Here is a 22,401-nt window from a genome sequence, read left to right as displayed (position 1 = left end):
TGGAAATTATTTCTCTGCAGAAGAAAGCATGACCTGGCCTCTAATTCTAGAGTAGCATATCCTGGATAAATAATTAGACGGTTCCTTTGAAGACCCCGCACAGCCGAGCCATTCACTCCCCACTTCACATTTGCTAAAGTCATTAATGACAACGACTTAGAGAGGGAAAGCGAAAATCTTTCTGGTCGACAAATACTTTTTTTTTTTTTTTATGAGGCCTGGCCCAAATTCCTCTCCGCTTAGCTGCCCTTACCCTGGGAAAGAGCTGCACCCGTTTCAAACGATAAACCCCGGGGGACAAGTGTTTTCAACTGCCCCGCTCCCCCGCTGAATTACAATAGTTTATTAAGGTCAAAAGAAAAACACGCCTTGTGTGCGTTAAAAGAGGAAGTGATCAGGAAGTGCAGCGACGCACCTGTCCAAACACAGGAGAAACAGCGCCCACATGGACAGGTGGCAGGTTCACGGCGCACGAGAAAAGGTTATTTAGTGGAAGTAAACAAGAGGCAAATGATTTATCTGATCCAATTCACATTATGCTACTCTGCTTTCCGCAATCAGCCCAATTCAGCTGTTTGAAGGAAAGATTGAGCCAATCGGATGCCTAATCTCCACTCTGGCAGTCACTAAACACAACGCACATAAACCCAATCTTGACGCAATCGTCATCTTAAAAAAAGGGGCGAGCGGAGCGGCGCTTGCCCTGCAGTTTACAGGGACAGGTTCCAATGCAAAGCCTGGAAGGTGACGTGCATTCCTTCAGCGCGCAGCGGTGATGAGGAACTGTCAACGGAGGAAAAGGGAGGAAAAACAAAAAGAAAACAACTTGTTAAGTGTGTAACAAGGCGGCCTGGAGGGCGACGCTGAAAGACACCGCAGCACTTGACTCTGAAGTGTGCGAGGAACATCAAACAGCATTTCTGCAGCTACACCGAGCACTGACAGAGCAGACCACAGTGCTCAGAGACCCTCGTGTGAAGAAATCTGTACAGCTTGGCAGCAAACTAAGAGATTAAAATGGGAATAAAAGACAACAGTTCCTCCTGCAGTAGTAAAAGTGTTCATAGGCACTAAATCTGAGCTCTGCTCTGAGCCGCAGACCTCGGGGGAGACCCGTCTAACGCGAGGGAAGGCTGCTGCCATCAAACTACAAAACGAAAACGGGAAGAAAAACCCCGTTCTGAGGCAGCGCACGCAAACAACGGAGCGGATCCTATTTAGGGAACATCCACAAGCGCACGGGTCCAGAGCCGGCGTACGGCGGCCCGCTGCACCGTGTCTGCATGAGAGAGCGGGGGCATCGCCACTGTACAGGAGCGGACAGGAAATCAACAAACACACGGCCATTAGGGCTCGCGGGGAAAACTTGGCAGTGTCCAGCCACTTCAGAGGGGCCTGAGAGTAGATGGAAACAGACGGAGGAAGTGGGTGAACGAGAGCTCTGGAAAAACACCAACGGGTGCGATATTGGAAGAAATGAGCGTGTTCATAAATTCGTCCCCTTCGCCTGCGCCGTGTGTTGTGACAGCTACGGTACTGGAGCTATATTTGAGAAAGACCAGCCCCCTGCCTCTCACCTCACACACACACACACACACACACACACACACACACACACACACACACACACACACACACACACACACACACACACACACACACACACACACACACACACACACACAGCGGCTCTTGTTCATCTGCCTTAATGAAATGGCCACATGCCTCCTCTCATCCCAGAGCCGCTTGCACACTGTAGCACCTGGTAGATATAAATCAGCTCCACTGAGCTGTATTTGGGAAGTGAGGCATTAAGCATGACACGGCCTGTCAAAGTTCAGATCACACCGACCGCAACATCTAGTTGAACTGCCGCGGAACAGACCCGAGCGCGAGGAGCGGCCCCGCCGTCGGCCTCTTATCTCCTGCCTCCCAGCCCTGCATGACATGGTTGCCACATCTGGGTCCCAGCTGGGCGGCCTGCTGAGCACAGCGCCACAGCCCAGGCTGCGTGGGGAGCACTGGAGCACCCACGCTGCACACATTCATACCAAGATGTCCTTTTACAGGGATCAGTAGCCTCGCGACGCACAGGTTTTTAATGGCTGCTGCTGTTCATCTTTGGGCTTTCTTATCCATTACCTTTAGGGGGTTGTGGGTGTTTTTATAGTTTTTAAGTGGTTTAGGTTCTATTTCTGAGCAGGGAGATAAAGCCAGCTGAGCGTGTGTGTGTGTGTGTGTGTGTGTGTGTGTGTGTGTGTGTGTGTGTGTGTGTGTGTGTGTGTGTGTGTGTGTGTGTGTGTGTGTGTGTGTGTGTGTGTTTGTGTGAGCATACTGTATGTAGTGTGTGTTTGTAAGTGGAATTTCAGTCACGTGAGCGCAAGGTCTGAAGGTCAAGCGCTGGAAAAGAACCCACACATTCCTCTGAGGACAGGCACACATCTTTCATGCATGGGCATGTGGAGTTTTGCATTGACATATATGCAAGTGTATACATGTACATATATATAAGAATACGAATGTATCTAATTAAAAATACTGTAATACTTAATTCTGTAACGTTCTTAGCCTGGAATCACCAGGAAGAGCTGAGGTGGATCAGAGAGCGGCACAAAGTCAGGGGACAGAGGGAGAAGCCAGGCTTCAGCTCGAGCTACTGTAATTTACATTGCTGGGTAAGGAGCATTAGAATCAGGGTTAAAGTCAATGACAGATGACTCTTGGAAAGAAAAAGCAAACATGTGAAGGTCCACAGCATTACTTTTATGATATACAACATTAATTGACTACTGCTTAATGCAGTAACAAAAAGTCTTATTTATGTGTTTTTCCCCCAAAACAGAAATCAACCTCATTCAGTAGGAGCAGATTCAGCACTGTCTGGTGGAGCTGCACACTGAACACACATCTAATTAATGGTGTCATTTGTTATGACATTGAAGGAGCATCACAGCAAACAAGATCCAGTTATAGGACGTGCTATCAGAATACTAAAGGAGGGAGCAGGACCCCCGCCGCTCCATTCAAACCGAGGCCGAGGCTCCAGGCTGTTTGCATCGAGCTCATGCGCCCGCGCAGGAGCCTCAACAGCAGCCGGACGCGGAGTAGAGCTGCGGAGCCACGGGGCCGAGGCGACAGGTTAATGCGCACGGTCAACGAAACGCACGGAACCCACCGCGCGGCGGAAACGGAACGCGACGCGCTCGCGTGCCCATCGGGGGAAACTGGCTCATCTGCGAGCGTGCGTGCGCGAGGACAGACGGCCCCCGCGTTGGCGAGAAGGTGAGAATTACAGCGGGGCCTGAAGGTTCAAGCCGAGTGCCACTACAAATTACAAGCTGACAGCTTAAATTATCCCCACTATGTGTTTCTTGCGTGTTGGACTTTGCTGAGGCAACTGGCTCCAGACAGCTGCTCTGGATGAGGTATTCACATGTCAACCACTATCTCCTCCCAAAAGAAAAGAACAACAGTACATAATCTCCTCTGAGCCACGCTGACCAGCGAACACCCCACAGCAGAAAGCGCTCACGCCGCCAACAAAAGGATCCTCTGGCCCATCTCTAACAGATGCCCCCATATTTGAGCTGCAGTGAGGGGGGGGGTGTAAAACGAGAGGGTGACTAATTGGTTCATAACCTGTAATTGGGGATATGTAATTGGAGTGGACTCACAGATGCCAGGTGCACCTTTAGGAGGTGGGCCGGTGGTTTGCCCTTTGACTGGCTCTTTTTTTTGCTTTTTAGGGGGGTGGGGGGTGTTTAGAGATGTGCGTGCGAGGGGCTCGGCATCATTAGTTGCGATGGGGGGAAAACAATTGTGTTTCCAGGGCCCCCAAAGAATACGGCCTAGGTGTGGCATGTGCTCGTCAGGTCCTTAGAACCACATGAAAGGCCCAGAACTGAGACCTGTCACAGCGCGGCGAAGCCCCACCCAACGCAAACAGGCGCACATATGTACAAACACACGCAGAAACGAAACACACACACACACACACACACACACGCCACACAAAGTCTTCAAGGCCCCGTCATTGTTGGTTTTTTCGAACCCGCCGTCGGAACAGAAAAATACACCGCTCGACAGTTTCTCACGGTTCACACGTTGGGTCAATGTGATCAATTTGCTCATGGCCCACCTAGCCGATACGCGCCCTCCCAATCAATGTAATGGAGGCCGGGTGTTAATTGGGACAAGGTAAGCGGAGGGTGTGTGACTGAGCATCACCAGTGTCCAGCAGGTTACAACCCACGTCCAGTGTTTTATTCTGTGAGGAAAAACTGTTTGTCCTTTTATCTCTCTTCCCTCTGAGACGAGGGGTTTCCTCGACGCTGGGCTCCATCCTAAGAAGCTACCTGCACTAGAGATGTCCTTCACATCCTGCTCCACAGGACCACAGCCTCCACTTCAAACACAAAGCCCCCACTCACCGGCATCCTGTTTACTTGGGGGACACAAGTGCAACGGCTTGAAAGCAGCGGGCTGCGTTTGCTACAAGTAGTTCAGACGCGGGTATTAAAAATAAAACTGCAATATTAAATCGCCATTTTTGGTAGAACTGTTGAAACATCTACATGAATCAGCTGCTTAAACGAAGGCCTTGAACGCAGAGAGACCATGCGATGGCGGACATGGCTTGATCGACTGTTTACCCACTGTTTTTTAACGCAGGCTTGTGTTTTTGTGATGAGAAGCTGCAGCTGACAACTAAAAAGTATTTGGAGCACAGGAAAAACCTGCCCGGCATATTCTGTCTGTCAGCTAAATGGAAGTAGGAAGTGGTGATAGGGGAAACAGCCCAGACCAGAGTAGGGACCGTTTCCCTTGTGCTGTATGTTGTCTTGCCCTGTTTATACAGGGCACAAGGTTAGTCAACATGGCATCCAGCCCAGAAAACTGCAGCGGCACACACACACACACACACACACACACACACACACACACACACACACACACACACACACACACACACACACACACCATAAGGTTCCAACACTCAGTGTAAGACCTACACAGATCATCAGAATGAAAATGCAGCTTACTTTTTTTACCTTTTTGAAAATATTACACATGAGTAACTAAATCTTTTAGCTATGCAGTAATGTAATAAAACTATCAATCTTCTTCACCATGAGCCATCTATGTGACCCATTAGCTGAAAGTGAGAACATCTGATAGAGATGTATTGATTTTCTACCATTTTAGTGTAATTTGGTGAAGATTAATTTACATTTTCTCTCCCGCTCTGCTCGTCTTGCTGACACAATGAACGCCGGTGGGTCACGGGAAGGTCTAAAGTCAGGACGCAGCCAGTCCGAGAAACAAGGTGCCCCCTGCAAGACCCCGGCCCACCCCACGCCTCTAAATTACCCCGACTGACACCTCGAAGGCCCGTTTCAGGTCTGTACTCGGGCCAGTGGCCGAGCGGGTCAAGACCTCGGCGTTAGGGAGCAGGTCAAAGCCACATAACTCTTTAGCTAAGGTGAGGGTCACTGTGATGCTCTGTCCAGCCAGGGTCAACCAGGGGTCTCCGGCCACTGAGGTTCATGGCAATACAATAAAGTAATCAATCTGGCCGCTGTTGCCTGGTCAATAATATACTCCAGGCGCAGGGTCACCACCTGTTCTCCGGCCTCTCCCCTGGATCCTCTGGGCCTCGGACGTCGCTGTCTTTGAGGACAACTGGAAGGACACGTGGGACGAGACTCAAACCACCCGTGATCACGATGGAAATGGTCGCTGTTCCAATCGCTCCACGAGTACATTAGTGTTGTACGAAGTCAATTAAAAGGCCTTTGTCGAGCACAGACTAATCACAGACGTAGCCGGGCCGTGAAACTGACACTACTCACCAACATGAGCTGTATCCGCTCTGAGCAGGTGCGGACGCACATTCTTCTGTCCCGCGTCACTTCGTACACAAACAGACAACGTCTCCTCGCGCACGGTGCGTCGCTCCCGACGCCGCTAATCGCTGGCTGTTCACAGTTCCCTTCAGACTTTAGCGACACCCGTTGCCAGCGCGGCTCCCTTTCTCTCCCCTCGCCGTTCTCCCCTCGTTGCCCTCTCACGCTCGCCATGAATGGAGCCAGACAGCATCCTCGGCGGCTGCCAGGATGAGGCAGCAGTTAATTCTTGGCTGCCCTCCCTCTTTGCTTAAAGGCAGGTATAGGGTTTCCAACAGCTCCAGCTGGCTGGATACAATGGGGATCTGAGTGCAGGGGCAGAGTTCCAAGCAGGTGAGCGAACCTCTCCTCCTTTCCCTATGGCTCTTATCAGCCTCCCAACAGCAGCGCCACTAACATCCCTGCGCCCCAGACTCCGGCAGATTTTTACCCTATCTTGCTCAAATTCCAGCCAACCCTGCCCCCGAAGTCTCACACCATTTCTTGGCGCGCAGTCACTGCAGCCCGTCTCGCGGAGAAACATAAAACTGCAATGATAAGATCTGAAACAGAATCTAACGAGCTAATGAAACAGTGCAGCTCCGCAGTCCAAAACATTGCTCAGATACAAAGCTATAAAAGACGCAGGAATAATAATTTGCCGTGTTTACGCCCTAGCATGAGACACGACTCGCCTCGTACCTACACATCCTTCCATACTCCCCCCCCCTTCAGCTCTCTCCTGCCAACAACATGACATGTCATTAGGCGGCATAATCAGCATGCTATTTGCATACATCTGCTTTATTTTATTGATTGCTCTCTGTTCGTTAAGATTCAGGGTATATAATTAATGACCAACCCCCTGGTGCCACACCCTGGGGACAGCTAATTCCACTGCATACCAAGGGGATTTAAGCAGAGGGCACAAGTGGGCTTGTCAAAACGGGCACTGGGCCAGTATCAGTCCCAGTCCCCTCCCCGCCTCCGGCTGTCCTTGGTCCCAGTCAGCTCCTCTAACAAGGAGAGCCCTTCCCGAGACCACGTTAACTAAAAGGACAATTATCCCGAGAACAATGATGCTTTTCACAGGGGCTGTGTTGTCATTAATGCAGTGGATCTGGTTACAGCAGCCAGCTTAAGCTAATGAAGGAATGCTATATCTGGACTCCTATTGCTTCTTAATTAAGTAAGATTCATTTCAAAACGGGCATAAACATTGACTTTGGAAGGGCCGAGAGGTTGTTTTACCTTTGAATTGCGTTTGAATTTAATAATTTGCTGTTTTCATTAGAGAACTGAATACAACGTAGGCAGCTTCATTAGGCAACAGCTGCTGAAGTAAGAATGACTCAGCAAAAGCTGCAGAGAACCAGGCCACCTTGTCTTTCCTGTGTGGTCAAAATAAAAGCATTCACGCGTCAAGTCTCAGTCACCATGAGCTTTTCCTGTCACCGGCCATCGAGACCCGCCGTCCTTCGTCAACAGCAACACATTCAGATTCGACCGACCGCTCTGAAAACAGTGGCTTTGCAAACCGTCAGCCGCCTCCTCCTTTGCAGCTGACCTTTTACACAGGAGCCGGCTGTTAGTCACCACTCGCTCAGCACTGACTGACAACACGAGGAAAACTGAATGAGAGAGGGAGCGCGCCAGTGCACCAGCGGGCGAGAGAGAGAGAGAGAGAGATGGGGAACAGTGTGACGGTTCTCTCTAAAGACGGGCGGACATGTGCAGGGCTTACGATGACACATGAGCCCATCCAAAGCTGCTCCATAGCCTTTCTAATGATATATACTTACTGCTATCTTTGAACGCCAAGCTCTGGTTCAATGGCGCACACTGGTTTCTAAGGCCGTGTATTTTCAGTATCTAAGGGGTGTGTGGTGGTTCATGCGGGAGAGAGAAAATGTGTAAACACAGACACACATGAGTGCAGGGATCTGGTTTGGCAAGTATATATGTTCTTACTTGCTGGGTATTGTGAAGGAGGTTACAGCTGTTGATTGTGATTCAAATGTAAACAAAGGCCGAGTTCAGAGAAAGGGCGAGTATGTGAGTTTGAACTGATCAACCCTCGCAGTCGTTTGCACCTACTGAGAAACAGAAACACGCGCGCCCGTACGGCACTTGTGATTAATCACTGTCCAAAAAGGCCACGGCGCGGGAAAGGGGAAGCGAAACCTCGAAAAAAAACAAAAAAAATTGGAATTTGAGCTCCTCCGTTCTCACTTCTCCGGTTAAATCAACACAACGCGAGGATTGATGTCCTCCCCGCGGTGCCCGTCGCTGGGGTTATCGTGACCCCATCGTGACTGCTCCTCGCATCAACAGCAGCGCTGCTTCTTCCATTTACCCTGCTTTTAGCCTCTCAACAAGAAAAATGTACTGTTTTAAGTAATCCTTGTTTGTACTGACCATAATTGATTGGGTAATCCTGGTTTAACATGCACTAAAGCCAGTGCTTAAGAATCTATTAGGAGGGCTAGCAGCTTAAAGAGGCAGGATCTATCTAATGTTGATTGCTAGATCTTTGTTTCTATTTGTAGAGGTTGGAGGCGTTTGATGACCCCTTCTACGCTGACCCAGTTCGGGCTCTATCTCCACGTCACATGGACGCGTCTGTCTCCGTTTACGGCCGTGCTTCCCGTCTCGCGGCGCCGCGCTGCCGTCATGTGTCGAGGCACCGCCGAGGTTTTAACCTCTTGAGCTCCACCGGCAAATCTCTTGGCACTCCTCCATCAACCCCGGTGACACAGTTCTGCCGCCGAGCAGCCGCAAGTCCCCGTCAACTGGACGTGACACACGCCACGGAGCACAGCTCATCGCCGCGACAACCCCGTCACGATCAACACAAATGTCCCAGCGTCAGCAAGGGGATATTAGCGAACTGGAGAAGGGTGGAGGGGGGGGTGGAGTTCTAAGTACAGGCTGCGGCACCGTCTTGGTGGCTCTGGGATCCGACAGCAAGTGTGAATGTGACCCTGTGGGCACGCGGTCCGGTCCGGCAGTGGAAGGCTAAAGTCTGTGACGCAGGTCGTGGTGGGACGGGCTAACACACACACACACACACACACACACACACACACACACACACACACACACACACACACACACACACACACACACACACACACACACACACACACACACACACACACACACACACGTATATGCAGCAGGGGAGAGAACAGAAAGAGAATAATCCCCACCAAGACCTCTGCCCTAATGGGGCCCACTACTGTAATTACAAGGCACAGATTTCAGATCAGGCACTTAAGTAGCCAGCTAAGAGTGCCCAGAAAACAAAAAGCTCTGTAATTATCGTCTGCCTCCTCTCTCGCCGGTGCAACTTCAGTTACCTGTCATGCTGCTGTTTTGTCAGGAATCTGTTGTTTCCTGGATGCCCCCCCCCCCCCCTCCCCTAATCTGCGGCTGGAAGCAGCCCTGGCAGTGTGCCTGCCTGCCTGCCTGCGCGAGATGAACATTGCAGCTCACGGGGGTGAGTGACGACACAGCACACAAAGATAGCAGAAACCTGAGTCCTCGCGGCCCTACAAGCACATGAATGCATTTTTTTTTTTTTTACAAGAGAGGGGAGGAAAAGGAGGAGGGGGGGAGTGTTCAGTTTGCTCTAGACAAAAGCTCCATTGTGCACTGAAACTTTATATACATATTAGAAACTCGAAACCCATAGCCTGTGCGAGCAGGATTCTTGTAACTGTGAACTAGATATTATTACCTTCCATTCTTTCCTTCTGTCCACAGAAAAGGAGAAAAGCCTTCAATCCTACTTTTCTGCGAGGGTCTTATTCCTCATGATGGATTCCTGTTTTTCTGCAGGGTCATCTAATATCTGCGATAAGAGAGCTGTGGTCTCCGGGCAGTTTTGTGGCCCATTAGGTAACACATTCCCCAGGTGGAGCCGAGCAGGAGGCACAGCCTGTCGACAGAGATTTGCACCCGTCCTCTGAGCTCGCCGTCACTCGCCGCCCAACCTTTCAGGTGTTCCATAAGGAATGTTATGTCCATTCCTAGACTTGCCCATTCATCCACTTCAGCTTGGAATGCATTTTATCTGCCTCTGTAACATTACGCCACCGGTGCCGACGCGACAGCAGCCACTTTTAAAACTCCCCCCTAATGTTCACTGTTACCATTCAGAAAAGGCCAAGCGGCGTTTTTCAAGGAATGACTCACGCAGCACGAGCGCATAAACATTTTTCTTGCATCTTTCCTGGCACAAGTCTATTCTTGTTCGACTTGTAAAAGCTCCTTATCGGCTGCATCAACTCGCGCAAATGTCTGAAACCTAAAGACGGGAACAAAGGGGCCGGTTCGGGTTCCGAGGCAGCGAAGGCGGCGCGTGGAGCATCACCGGCCGTTCCGACCTCAGCCCGCGCGTCCACAAGGCCGGAAAGGTTGCCAACGCGGTGACATCATCAACACCAGACGTGTAATTAACCTATTGCCGTCACGCAGTCAGGGAGAAGGCCGGACAGTCGGGCGCATAATGACAACCTGTGCAACGTGTAATTATTTTCTTCTCGGGGGACAAATGCAGACACACGTATGCGCAAAACGCAGAGCAGCAAAAAAAAAAAAAAAAAAATGGAGGCAGATAATAACGCCGGCAAACACACGCTCCAGCCCTCAGGAGAAGACGCAGTGTAACCAATATGTGAGGAAGGCGACATCCACAAGTCAAAACACCTCAGAACACAGCGAGGCCGACGTGGGTTCAACGCAGTGGACGTGGTTTAAAGCAGCTTTTATTTACACCAAGCACTGGACAGAATATTCCAGTTCTGAACGTATTACTGCTTATTTATGTGAGTAAGTGATTAAATTACAAACCGCAGAGCTATTTTACACAGATTGTCCAAACTGCGCTGTAATGTTTACTGCTTACTTTTACATGCTCCGCGACCCTTCGTCATTAAGGCGCTTCGGTGGGAACATTAACCCTGTAAAAGAGCAGCCAACACTATGAGGCAACGCCGGCTGCAGGAAGAAGCCCAGGATCTGGGTTTAAATGTGATGCAGGTTAAAGGGATGAGGCAAAGTATGAGAAGTATCTGCACAGACAATAAATCACAAACCTTATCCCTTCGTGAAAACCGGCAGCAAACAGTCTGGTGACTAATCCTGACGCTTTCCATTCTGGTTGTGGCTCGGCCTTTGTATCAGAAAGGCGTTCTGTGAGTGTTTGGATAAAAGGCCGTCTTCATTTTTACAAGTTCTATTAATACAGACTTGAGGTGGATGATTCATTGGGAGCCAACTCTGGGTTTTGTCAGCCTAACTTGTTCCATGAACACCCATGTTAACTTTTTCCAGCGGCGACGATCTAATTAATAACAAGTACGACCGGCGTGCTGTGAATTCATCGGTTCCGCGCTTTGCCTGTGTCCTCGTGAACCCTTTTGTTAAACTCCTGCGCGTGCCAGGAAAAAGAAGTTTAAAAGCACAACGCTGAACAGAAACCGAACCACCGGAGGACGGTTCCGGGGCCAAGGCGCTTTCGCATGAGGCCGCATTAGGTGACGTGTCGTCAAAGGATGGAGCCGGCGCCTAAAGAGTGGACGCGTGGGTGACCCCATGATACTGCCCTTCGCCACACACAGATTCCATCAAAAGAGTGGGAACCGTTCTGACTCCAAATGAACAGCGTCTTTGTCTAGGCTTGTTCTTTATCACACAAACGGGCCGAGGGAGGACTGGCTGCACTGTGTCCGTCTCGGCTGAGCCACAGCACAGAGCATCGAGCCTGGTTTGGTGTCGTCAACTTAGACCCGCGGAGCCTTGAGAGTAAAGAGGGCTCTAAGTTAGTTTTAATAGGCGCATTATTTCCACCCCTCACGCCCGCACAGGCTCCACTGTGAGCGCCGGCTGTTTGAAGTTGGTAACAGCTGTAGTGTTGCAGCCTTTATTTAGAGGTCAGAACACTGACTTCACTTAAAAGCAGAGTGGGACTAAAGGGGAGCGAGAAAAGAAAGAAGAGAAGCCAGTGGGAGGAGGAAGAAAGAACAGAGTGAGAGCGAGAGGTGAGAGAAGGAGTTAAAAAAAGAAAGAGTTACTAGTGTGGCGAGGGATTAGCTCAGAGAGAGGTTAAAAGTTTGTGGAGTTGCATCTGGCCTCCTGCCTGCTCTGTTGTTTATTCCCGCGGGCACGAAGAGCTGGTGCCAACAGTAACCGCACCTGAACCGCTGCACAGCAAACACAGGGACCGGACGACCGGACGCGAACGGGCCGAGGCTGGATGTGTGTGTGTGCGTGTGTGTGTGGATGTGTGTGTGTGTGTGTGTCTGCGTGTGTGTGTCTGCGTGTGTGTGTCTGCGTGTGAACCACACCTCCCGATGCCAACTCATGACTTCGTTCATCCCCCGTCGCTCATATTTCCCTCCTCCACCGCCGCTGGACGGCCGCCCGGCTGCAAAGCTGCATTCGGCCTCGGCCAAATCTCTGCGAGCCCGGCTTCACAGCGGCTCCAGGTCTCCACAAAAGCCCACGATCAGTTCAGTGAACTGGAGGCAGATGGGAGTTCTCATGCTCTGTGTGCCATCAGTCAGTGCGGCGACGCTGACGGGACCAGAGAACCATACGAGGTCACTGTGGGCAGACGTTACACACAAAGAAGAATGCTCGGATGCCACCCACTGCAGCCCCACGGGACAGACCCCGCTCTGTTCAGCGTCTCTCCTTCCCCGGAATTCCCCCTAATAATGTGCCAGCTTACACAGCGTAGCACGTACGTGCACGCGCAAACAGATACGAAACTGTGACGGTCGGAAGACGCTCGGCGGTGACGGCCGGGTTCTCCTTTTGCCCCGGGGCTGCATGGACAAGCCTCGCGGCCAATTAGCACGAGCTAAAGCCCCCCCCCCCCAACGCCGCGGTTCTCCTCGGCCTCGCCCCGGTCCTCTGAACCCGGTCCGGTCAGGCCTGGAATGCAGAGGCCGGTCATGTTCACATGCACATCACAAGCGATTAAGCGCGAGCTTCCTGGATTACGACGAGGCCGCGGACCCTCGCGTCTCGCGCTCACCTCTCAGAAGCGCTCCGCTTCCTCCTGCCACAACAGCATCCGAATTCACTGCGGCCTGACACAGGCCCCTGCTCTGCGTGTGGAAGTAATACCAGATTACAGAGCGACTGTTGTTAAATGTTGATATAATGTGTTGTTCTTGTTCGTTTTCCCTTCTCTTTTGTTTGCACAGCTGTTCCGTAACAGCAGGACAGCTCACGGTGCTGCTCTTGTATCGCTTACTCCCATAAAAACCCACGTCCCATTTCAGTTCAGCGCATGTACGGAGCAAGCACACGCTCATTTCGGACTGGTGACGTTGGGCCGGCGCGTATTTGTGGCGCATTCTTGCCGTTTCATTCCATGTCCCAGTCCAGCGCCAGCTGTGCATAGTTTGGCAAACACTCCTCCATAGTGCTGCGAGAGTGAACTAATCCCTCTGTGACTCAGGTACATGGGACGTGCCCCGACAGGCGACCCGCAACTCCAACACGCAGCGCAGGGATCAGCTCAGCCCACAAAAAAGGGGGATTTTCACCAGAGCACGAAGGACTAAGAAAACAAAGGGAGAGGAGGAAAGATGAACACCTCCTTGACAACATTCTTTTCTCTGTTGAATCAAAGCAGGTGAGGATAAAAGACACAGTCATTCATAAAACATGCCACCTTTGGGCCCTTGTGGTGCAGAGGGGAGGGAACGCGGAGACAGGCTTCACGACAGGCAGGTCAACGAAAGCATATGCAGATACTGTCACAGCTTTCTACCTCTCTACTATGGGGGGGGGCTGGAAGCTCTCCCAGGGCCCAGATGCTCTCTGTCAACACCGAGATTCCAGAGAGGAAGCAGGGCTTTACAGCAGCAAGCTGCACACACACACACACACACACACAGGCAGGACCGGGTTGTGCGAAGCCCGGGAGCCGAGAGGACGACCCGCTCCGCGTAAACACGGGCCTCCCTCCCCCGGACGGGGGCCCGGTCCGCAGCCGCCCAGCAGCAGTCAGGTTCCAGGAGCTCAGTCCCTGCAGCCGGGCCGGGCCGGGCCCCCGCCTGCACCGCCCCGCCTCGCCTCGCCTGCCACCGTCAAGAGGTAAATAGCTATTGGCTGCTCAATAAGTGGCTTCAGTGCGTTGGAGTGAGGGGCCTTTTTTCCCCCCACACTCTCCCAGCCTTGACAAGCATGTATTGACAGAGCAGTTACACACTAACCCATTGGGGGAAATCCTCCACATTGTGCCCCAGGCAGCTGATAAATGGAACTCATACAGTACCTGTAAGCATGATCTCCTGCACGCCGACACGCTTAAGTGCATTTGCGCATACACACAGCTCAATACTCCCATACTAACGCAGCCATGAGCGAGGAGAATGCGCGGTTTATGATATATGATGCAATAAACTGATAAAGCTGTGAAAAGGTAAAGAGAGAGAGAGATACAGGTGAGTACACAGTGGCTTCACTTGTTTCGTTTCGCGTTTCCGCGCTGACATTTACATCCAACCGGTTACACAGCACGACAACTGGGATCTATAGGCGACTGCGTGTTCTAGGACGTGGATGTAAATGGGGCCCGACGCCAGTCTGCTCGTTCCACCGGTCAAACGAAATGCCTGAAATCACCAGGCAGTCAGAACGCCAGCGAGTGCATTCTCAGACGCAGACGGGCAGAAGCGGAAGTGAAAGAGGATCAGCAGAGACGGGTCCAGTGCTGACTGCCAGGAAGAACACAGCCTCCACCGCCATGTGGGCCACCGGAGGCCAGGAGGCGTCAGCAGGATGGAAATTAGGAAAAGTTGAAGTCGGGGCCCGAGTTCGCAACGAGAGGGAAAAGTGCTGTCCTGTCTCGTCCTCCACCTCTTTCATGTCCGATCGGCCGCTGATAAATAGCTGGGGGAGCAGCACTCGCGTTCACTTTGTGATATGATGTCAGTAACCTTCATTGATCTGCGAGCAGGCAGGCCGGCCTTATCACTGCCTTTCCCCTGTGATATACTGTGATCCAGGGCCCTGACTGCTTTTTAATACACTGCACTTTAGGTAACGATGTCGGCGGCTAACCCTGCCTACCAACACCTGGGGCTGTATTTTACAGCACGAAGATCACACACAAACCCACTCTGGGCAGCGGAAGGGACAGCGGAGGTGGACTTTTATGCCCATTACGGCCGACGAGGAGCCGGTGCTCCGCAGAGCGTTGTACAAACTTGCAAAGATCGGCATGATCCTGTCATCGGGTCGCTGCTAAACATAAAGGCATTTCAGTCCGTAGTCACTCTTAGCTGGGCCGAATTGGTGCCGACAGCCACTTCCTCCACGCAGGTTTATTCACCCCCCGAGACGACACCTGAGCCCACTTCACGTGACCGCGCGCCGCCCCCGACGAGCCCAACTGCAGCCGAGGCGCATTGGAACAGGTCGTCGGCCAGCGGAACCTTTAATAAACACACGCGGGCATGCTCCAGCTTCCCACCACCCTCCAAGCACATGGGTGGAAGAAGCCTGCAGATAAAGGAGACTGGACGACTAGCGGGAGAATTATCCCGACTATTGATTTTAGCTGTTGGGTATTACAGACGGAAACAGCGGGTTTATCAGGCCGGGATCCCTTTGCACTTTCCCTAACTAAACGAGTATTTTCCGGGCTTATCAGGCAAAAAGCCTATTACCAATGGTCCCAGCCTCCCCCACAACTAGACAAAGAGAAAGGTTGGCCACCATTATGTAGCCGCTGATGGCTTGGCTGCGTGGCTCTTTTGGGGACCTCTAACACTTATCCAGCACTTCCGAAGGCCAGAATAACGTCCATATATTCACCAGCGCAGTATTAGTCCTCAGGGATGTTGCTCACATTTATATTTTTTGTATTTTTACAGTTATCTGCTAATGGACTTGTAACCTCAACAGCGATGTACTTCCTCTCTTGCTGTCTGTCGCTCTCCCGCTCTCTCTCTCTCCCTCTCTCTTTGGGTCAATGTCATTTCTGTGGTTTCAGTATATAAGGACTATTGGCAGAGATAATAGGATGTGCTATAATTCCTCAGAGGAGCCTAATACTGCTCTTAATGGCACAAAAAGGAGTATGTTTTAATTACAGACTAAAAGATCCAGGCAGATACCCGTGAGGAAGCTACGCAGGGATCCTTAAGTGAAGAAGTCTTATCTGTGAAACCTGAGGAAAGCCCTGTTCACATAGACATGCTTTGTATCAGCTGGCACGAATTAAAAGTGCTCTCGTTATTTTAAGATGAAATTATACTCGGAGACATTTTGAATGTATACCCATTTCCCAATATTAATAATGAAGAAGAGTAGAGACAGAGAAAATTTCCCCCAGCAATTACTGCGGAAATCCATATACTGATCAATGTGCAATCCCAAGGATTGTCTTAATACATATAAAATATAGACAACACTGCATGTGCGTATGAATGTGCATGAATTTATTGTGGCGTAAAATGACCTTAACAAGATGAGAATATTATTGAAGGAATAAAAGCCGGGTGTAATGATTTACATCTTTTATCACAGGCAGCAATGAAAGTAAGTGATTAAAACACACAGTGAGAAAGCGAGTGGGGTGTGGGGGGTGAGCGGGGTGGGGGTGTATTGACAAGACTGAACAAGACAAACTGCTAAACAGAACAAAATGGTAAAGGAATAAAACTACTTCCCACTTGGGTCGGCCGTACTAAAAGTGCATCATGGAACAATCAGACGTATTGGATAAATGTGTCCACAGACTGCTTCAGACTTTGTAGCTAAGCTAAGCAACATTTAAAGAAGCGGTGGAGAAGTTGCATCATCAGTGTCAACGGAATAGCACAGACCCCTTGACTACACTTGGCACCCATGAAGGGGCAGTGCTCATCTGCCCACCGGCCTTCCTTTATGTCTCCAAGTCAGCCCTGTAATTTGCTTGGGGCGGAGATAAATCTTATCTCGGAGACCTGATTAAGTTTTTAATTTACACTCCAATCAATAGCCCAGGTCTATTGGCAATGTGTCTAAAACTCTATTTACCAAAGGATTCCCTGCTATCAATTGATCAAGGACCCAGCAGCCATAAATTAGAAGAACATGTGTGTGGGAGAGGGAGAGACAGAGAAAAGGGGTGAGGAAGCAGTGAGGGGGTGAGGGAGCTGGGTCATGGGAGCGATTTTAGGATAGTAGAAGAAGCTGAGAGACAGTCCTTCGAGATGGGCGCCCATGACCAGAGGAGGAACCAAAACACGCAAAGGTTTGCTTGATTAAAAAAAAAGTATATTGTTGGCAGTTTTGTTTAATACAGACAGGCCTGACTGGAAATGAGCAGCAACAGCGGTTGGAAGCAGCCAGCTCACTCACCCCCATATGACTCTCCAAGCATTCACACCCAGAGTGGCCTTGCTAAATGTCTGCAGAAGTGAGACCTCCCACTTCCGGACGGTTCTGCATGAGTGGCGTTATCTGTTTACAGTGCCCACTTTCCCATTGGAATTGCACATAAAGGAATCCGCCGGGGCCCGGGTTCCCCACGCTGAATCCCTACACCACGCTTCACGAAGAAAGACTGGTTCAACATAATCGGGCCAATATGACATCCAGGAAACAGCTATTTTCAGCAGCTCACGTGTTTGTTTAGGATTAACAAAGATGGAAGGATTAGCCAGGCAGCTCTGAATCATCACAACTGGAAAGGTCAAATTAATGTTAACTAAGACCACCTTCACCTGAGTTCCCAGTCTGGTTCTGTGAGGAGACAAAAGGCGGTACCAGCGTGGTTCCGAGCACGAGGCACGGACACAGATCAGGCTCCTCTCCGCGCTTCCCATGCAGAGGAAGTGGAGGGGAGGGGAGGGGAGGGAGGGAGGGAGGGCGGCTTTATTACCGTGGAGAAAGTGTCGTCATGGCGGTTCTGCTCTGACCCTGCTGACTTGCCGATTCCCTAACACGAGATTGTTTTGGACAGCTGACCTCAATATCAGTGCGCTGCGAGGACGAAACGGATCCAGTGGAGCTTTTTATTCCTCCTGCCCTGCCTGCAAAACATAGGAAGGACGTCCACCAGCGAAATTTAAAAGTGTCCTTTTCATGCCCGTATCCTTGTTAACAGGAAGCGGGGGATATAACAGAAAAAAGATAAACAAGTCAGTTTTCCCTCCCGGTCACCATTTCCAGCAAGATAGAGCTCACGTTCACAAGGCGAACGCATTCCTGAGTAACTTTTCATTAGATTTTCCTTAGTTCTAATGGAGAGAAATCCCTTCTCCCGACTTTGCAACCGTCAAACTACCGCCGCCCGCTCTCCGCCCAGCACTTCAAATTACAACACACAAAAATAGGGTAGAAAAATATTGCTGCAACAAATGTTTGGGAGGATGTTACGTCCCGCTTTGTCATTAGCAGACACGCTGTCTGGTAGAATCAGGCATAAACACGTGTCAGAATTACATGTAATTATAGCTGAAAAACTTCCGCATGGGCGCGTGAATCACCTCTGCAGCCGGCTGGCGTGGCAGCACAGCGCACAGTACCCTGCTATCCTCACCTTCAGAGCGGCGCTGGGGGAGGGGGGGGGCGTGCAGAGTAAAAGAAGACAGGCAGCGAGAGCCCGTCTTGCTGGTCCTCTGCAGGATTATCTAAAGAGCCACCAACGGATACGTGTAATCAGCCCCATCCCCATGTTTCTCTCTCACTCGCTGCCTCTCTGGCTAATGTCTCCGCCTGATTCGATTGAGGCAATTAGGCAGTAATCTATAGAGCTGGGGAGTGATGGAAACATTTCCCACTGTCCTCCTCATGTTTCTCAGAGCTGCTATAATTAGCTAACTTTGTTTCTCATTAAACATCAGAGCAGTATTTACATACCGAGATCCAATTTGGCTCTGTGGAGCCCATTCCTTTTAAACTGTCTCGAAACCCTCCAACATGTCTGTAAACAAAAAGGAGCGGACGAGCAGTTATTCCAATCAAACGTTTCTATCTTGTAGTGGTGAGACAGAACGTATCTAGAACGTACAGATTGGAAACAGTGTCAGAGTGTGTGTACATAACACGGCGGATGATCATTCCTGAGCCGTGTGCTGGGGAAGTGACTGGTGCCTAGAAAGCCTGTTCTGGCTTGAAGTCTGATCTTAAAAATGACAGACGTCTTTCAGTCGTGGCTTCCAATGAGCCGTCCTGGGACCCGGAACGGTGGAACCACTACTATTCCCCCACGACTCGTATTCACTCTAAAGGCCTTTTGCACAGAACAAGCAAAACGGGGAAAAATATCACACCGACACGAACGCAGACAGATCCGCGACCGCCCGAGTTTAAGATTCTGTAATTCAGGTTAAACGTGAAAAAAAGTTGGTGTCTCAAGTGTTAAAGTTTTACTCATTAGCTCTGGAAAGGTTTGCTAGAATGCTTTTCGGATACAGTTCCTCCTTTTTGCATATACTAATTATATGAAGTGGGAACAAACCATTAGTAGTAACATACTTCCTGGAAACTATTAATTTCTTCCCAATTCCTAACATAATGGAAGATTGTTATAATCAGGATATTTTTTCCATTTCATTCATAGGCTCAATCATTAAAAACTGAGAGGAACGACATTCATTATTTTTCCCACTACTGTAATTTGCACTTTTCTGTGTAAAGTAAGTTCCAAGCAGCCGTTATTGTTCTATTATCTCAGGTCTCGCACATCCAGATAGACACAATAGCCAGTTAAATTAAACCCAAGATAAAGCCTGGTGTTACACAGTTATGGCTTTCACTCTTTTGTTCTTTAGAACAGGGAAATAATGCAAGAACCTTCATGCTGAACTGCACACAACAAAACCCAACAGAGGTCTGAGAAGCAGCAGAGGAACCCAGAGACAAAGGGAATCTCAAAATAGTCAATCTCGCTTTACTTCTCCACTCTGGTCGGTTGCAACTTCAGACACCACCCAGAGCTGGAGAGCAATTTAAACCTCTCTGTTGATATGCAAAGCAGCGAGGATCAGTTTACGTCCCCATGGTAACACTCCCCCACTTACTTTGCAAAAATGTAATGATTAATCACGTTTTTGATAACAATTGATGAAAGTGTTGTTGTAACATTTACAGAATGTCCATGTGTGTTTTCCAGGACGGGGGGATGAGACAGGACCTCAGAGGACGGTCCTCATGTAGGCAGATACAAAGCAGACAGGCAGATACAAAGCAGACAGACAGATACAAAGCAGACAGGCAGATACAAAGCAGACAGGCAGATATCACATTGACTTATCTACCAAAACTTAGACCAAGCTCACTCTGACATAGGTAACCTATAACCAGAGCCTTTCATTTGTGGTGGGATGCTACGAGTTAGCATCTGCTTTAGTGCCTGGAACTAAATGTCCACTGAGACCCCTCAGTGAGCAGCATTAAAACCAACAGGTAATCACTGTGAGTATATTGTACAACATATATTAGTTTTACAAGGATTTCCTTTTAAACTAAGAAGCCTGTCTGGAACTAAACTTTGCCTTATATTGAAGCCCAGTAGAAACAGACTACATGAGCTGCATTTGGACACGTCCAACAATCCTACGGCTGTAATAGCTTAATGTTGGGATGTGACTGAAGCACACAGAAATCCAATCGACTCCTTAGCTTCGCAATACTATGCTTTATCTTGAATACATATGCAGCAGTACGGCCAGGACTGAGGAGAGGGGTAATTCAATCAGCAGCACTCCAGTCTGACAAAGATTCACTTTGTCAGTTGTGCTTTACCAGTAATTCATCTTTCTGAAAACAGACACCGGCCCAACAATCATTTCTTTCTGCTCCCTGAAATACCTGGCAAAAAGGTGGGTGAAAATTCAAAATCAGATTTTGATCGGCTAACGCAATAAAACCAGGAAGCTCCTCTGCCTGAATCTAAATGTACTCAAGCAAAAATCCCGGTGAGACACAGATGGCAATTCCTGAGTTTACGCCTTAACTCATCAGTGACAACGTTTTTAAGCCGCCTACATGAACACACAGATGCACTGACTGCAAGAGGAACGCATAAGTAAACAGAGTAAAGAGCAGGGCTGTGTGTAGGGGTCCAGATGGACAGGCAGGGAGGCCGGTCCTGGGAAAGAGCCGTCCCACACACACACACACACACACACACACACCCCTCCTCAGGACCCCTCCGGCCCCGTGTGCGGGACTGCAGCCAGCCCGGCCTGCCCAGCAGAGGGTTAACTGCACTGCCCAGTCACAGGCGTGAAGTGAAACAATGAAATAATGGCAGCGAATGAACGCTCAAAGGCAGGGGGCAGGGTGGGTGTGGGAGGGAGGGAGAGGGGGGGTCTCGCCATAGGCTTCTGCAGATGTTGCTGGGCTTCGGTGGGTCACACAATCACACGTATTAGCATTCCTGATGGAGGGAGCCCGGATTAGGGAGCTGAATGCCTTTCTCCACTCTGTCAGAGTTTGAACACGCCGAGAGAGAGAGCGAGCGGGCGAGCGAGAGAAATCCCAGACATGTGGCGAGAAAAGGTGGAGACAAGAGTACAGGAGAAGAAAAGCGCCCTGAGACAGATCTGAGGAAAGGCCCGGCTCGCTGGAGGACCAGCGCTATGTCTATGGTGGGGGAACGGAAGATAGAAAGGCAAAGCACAGAAAGATTGACCGACTAATTACCCCAAACTGGCTAAAACAGCTAATGAAAGAGTTTAACAAACAGACAATGAGGGGAAATCAAGCAGGGGGTAATTTAATGGTTGTGAGAAGGTGGCAAAGGGAGTGTGTACGCGAAACCGAGATTTCTATTTGCGACAGCCTGAATGAGTGAAGGAGCAAAGACAAACGGCTTTCTTTGGTCATTGTACGTTGGAGTGAGCGAGGCCGAGTGAAAGAGGGCGCAGAGACAAAAGCGTGTCCCGGTGCATGCGCGCCGTCCTGTCCCCTCTTCTTCCCCCCACGACCCCGGTCTGGAGAGGCCTCGTATTTCTAGCTGCTGTCAGGCCGGGGTGCGAGGCAGAGACAGCGAGGGGCAGCTGCTTCCTGCGAGACCCCCCCCCCCCGACCCCCGGGTCAGCCGGGCCCTGCAGGACCGGGCGGCGGGACCGGAGCACAAGCGGTGGCGGAGCGCGTGGAAACCGAGCTCCGCCGGCTTTGTTTTAGCACAAGGCAAATCATTTGACAGGAATGCAGCGAGGCCAGTTTCACGTATGTGCATTTAGCAGCGATTTTCAGCAAATAGAGGCGGCTACACTGCGGCTTGGAAACGCCGGCTCTTCTATGGGCGCAGCTCTGTTTCAGTGCCACTCCATTACTGCAGTGGAAGTTGTATGTTAAATGAAAGGAGGAGGATTAAATCATCAGCCAAAACCCCAGCGTGGAAACAAAAGCGACACCAGGGCTTGAGTCAAACCGCTACAGAGGCAGAACTCCAGCCGGTCACGGTACTCACGGCTTGATCGCGGGACCGGACGGTGCCACCGGGTCACAAACACCAAGTCATTGTAAAGAAAGCGCTTGCTCCCTTAAT

At 50.3% G+C, this 22,401-nt stretch overlaps 1 protein-coding gene across 12 annotated transcripts in view; it reads right to left on the bottom strand.

Moving 5' to 3' along the window:
- The window catches only part of zfhx3b (zinc finger homeobox 3b), a 273,921-nt gene that overhangs the window by 84,181 nt on the left and 167,339 nt on the right, over positions 1-22,401 (bottom strand). The window contains exon 1 of one of the 12 annotated variants that reach the window (XM_055507487.1): positions 9,628-13,752. The exons of the other annotated variants lie outside the window; for them this stretch is intronic. The gene's annotated coding sequence lies outside the window, so the exon portion shown is untranslated. Of the gene's footprint in view, positions 1-9,627; positions 13,753-22,401 lie in introns of those variants that run through there. 12 annotated transcript variants of the gene reach the window in all.

This window comes from Betta splendens, chromosome 3, assembly GCF_900634795.4.
Source record: "Betta splendens chromosome 3, fBetSpl5.4, whole genome shotgun sequence".
Taxonomy (NCBI): Eukaryota; Metazoa; Chordata; class Actinopteri; order Anabantiformes; family Osphronemidae; genus Betta; species Betta splendens.
This window is presented reverse-complemented; position numbering and strand designations above follow the sequence as displayed.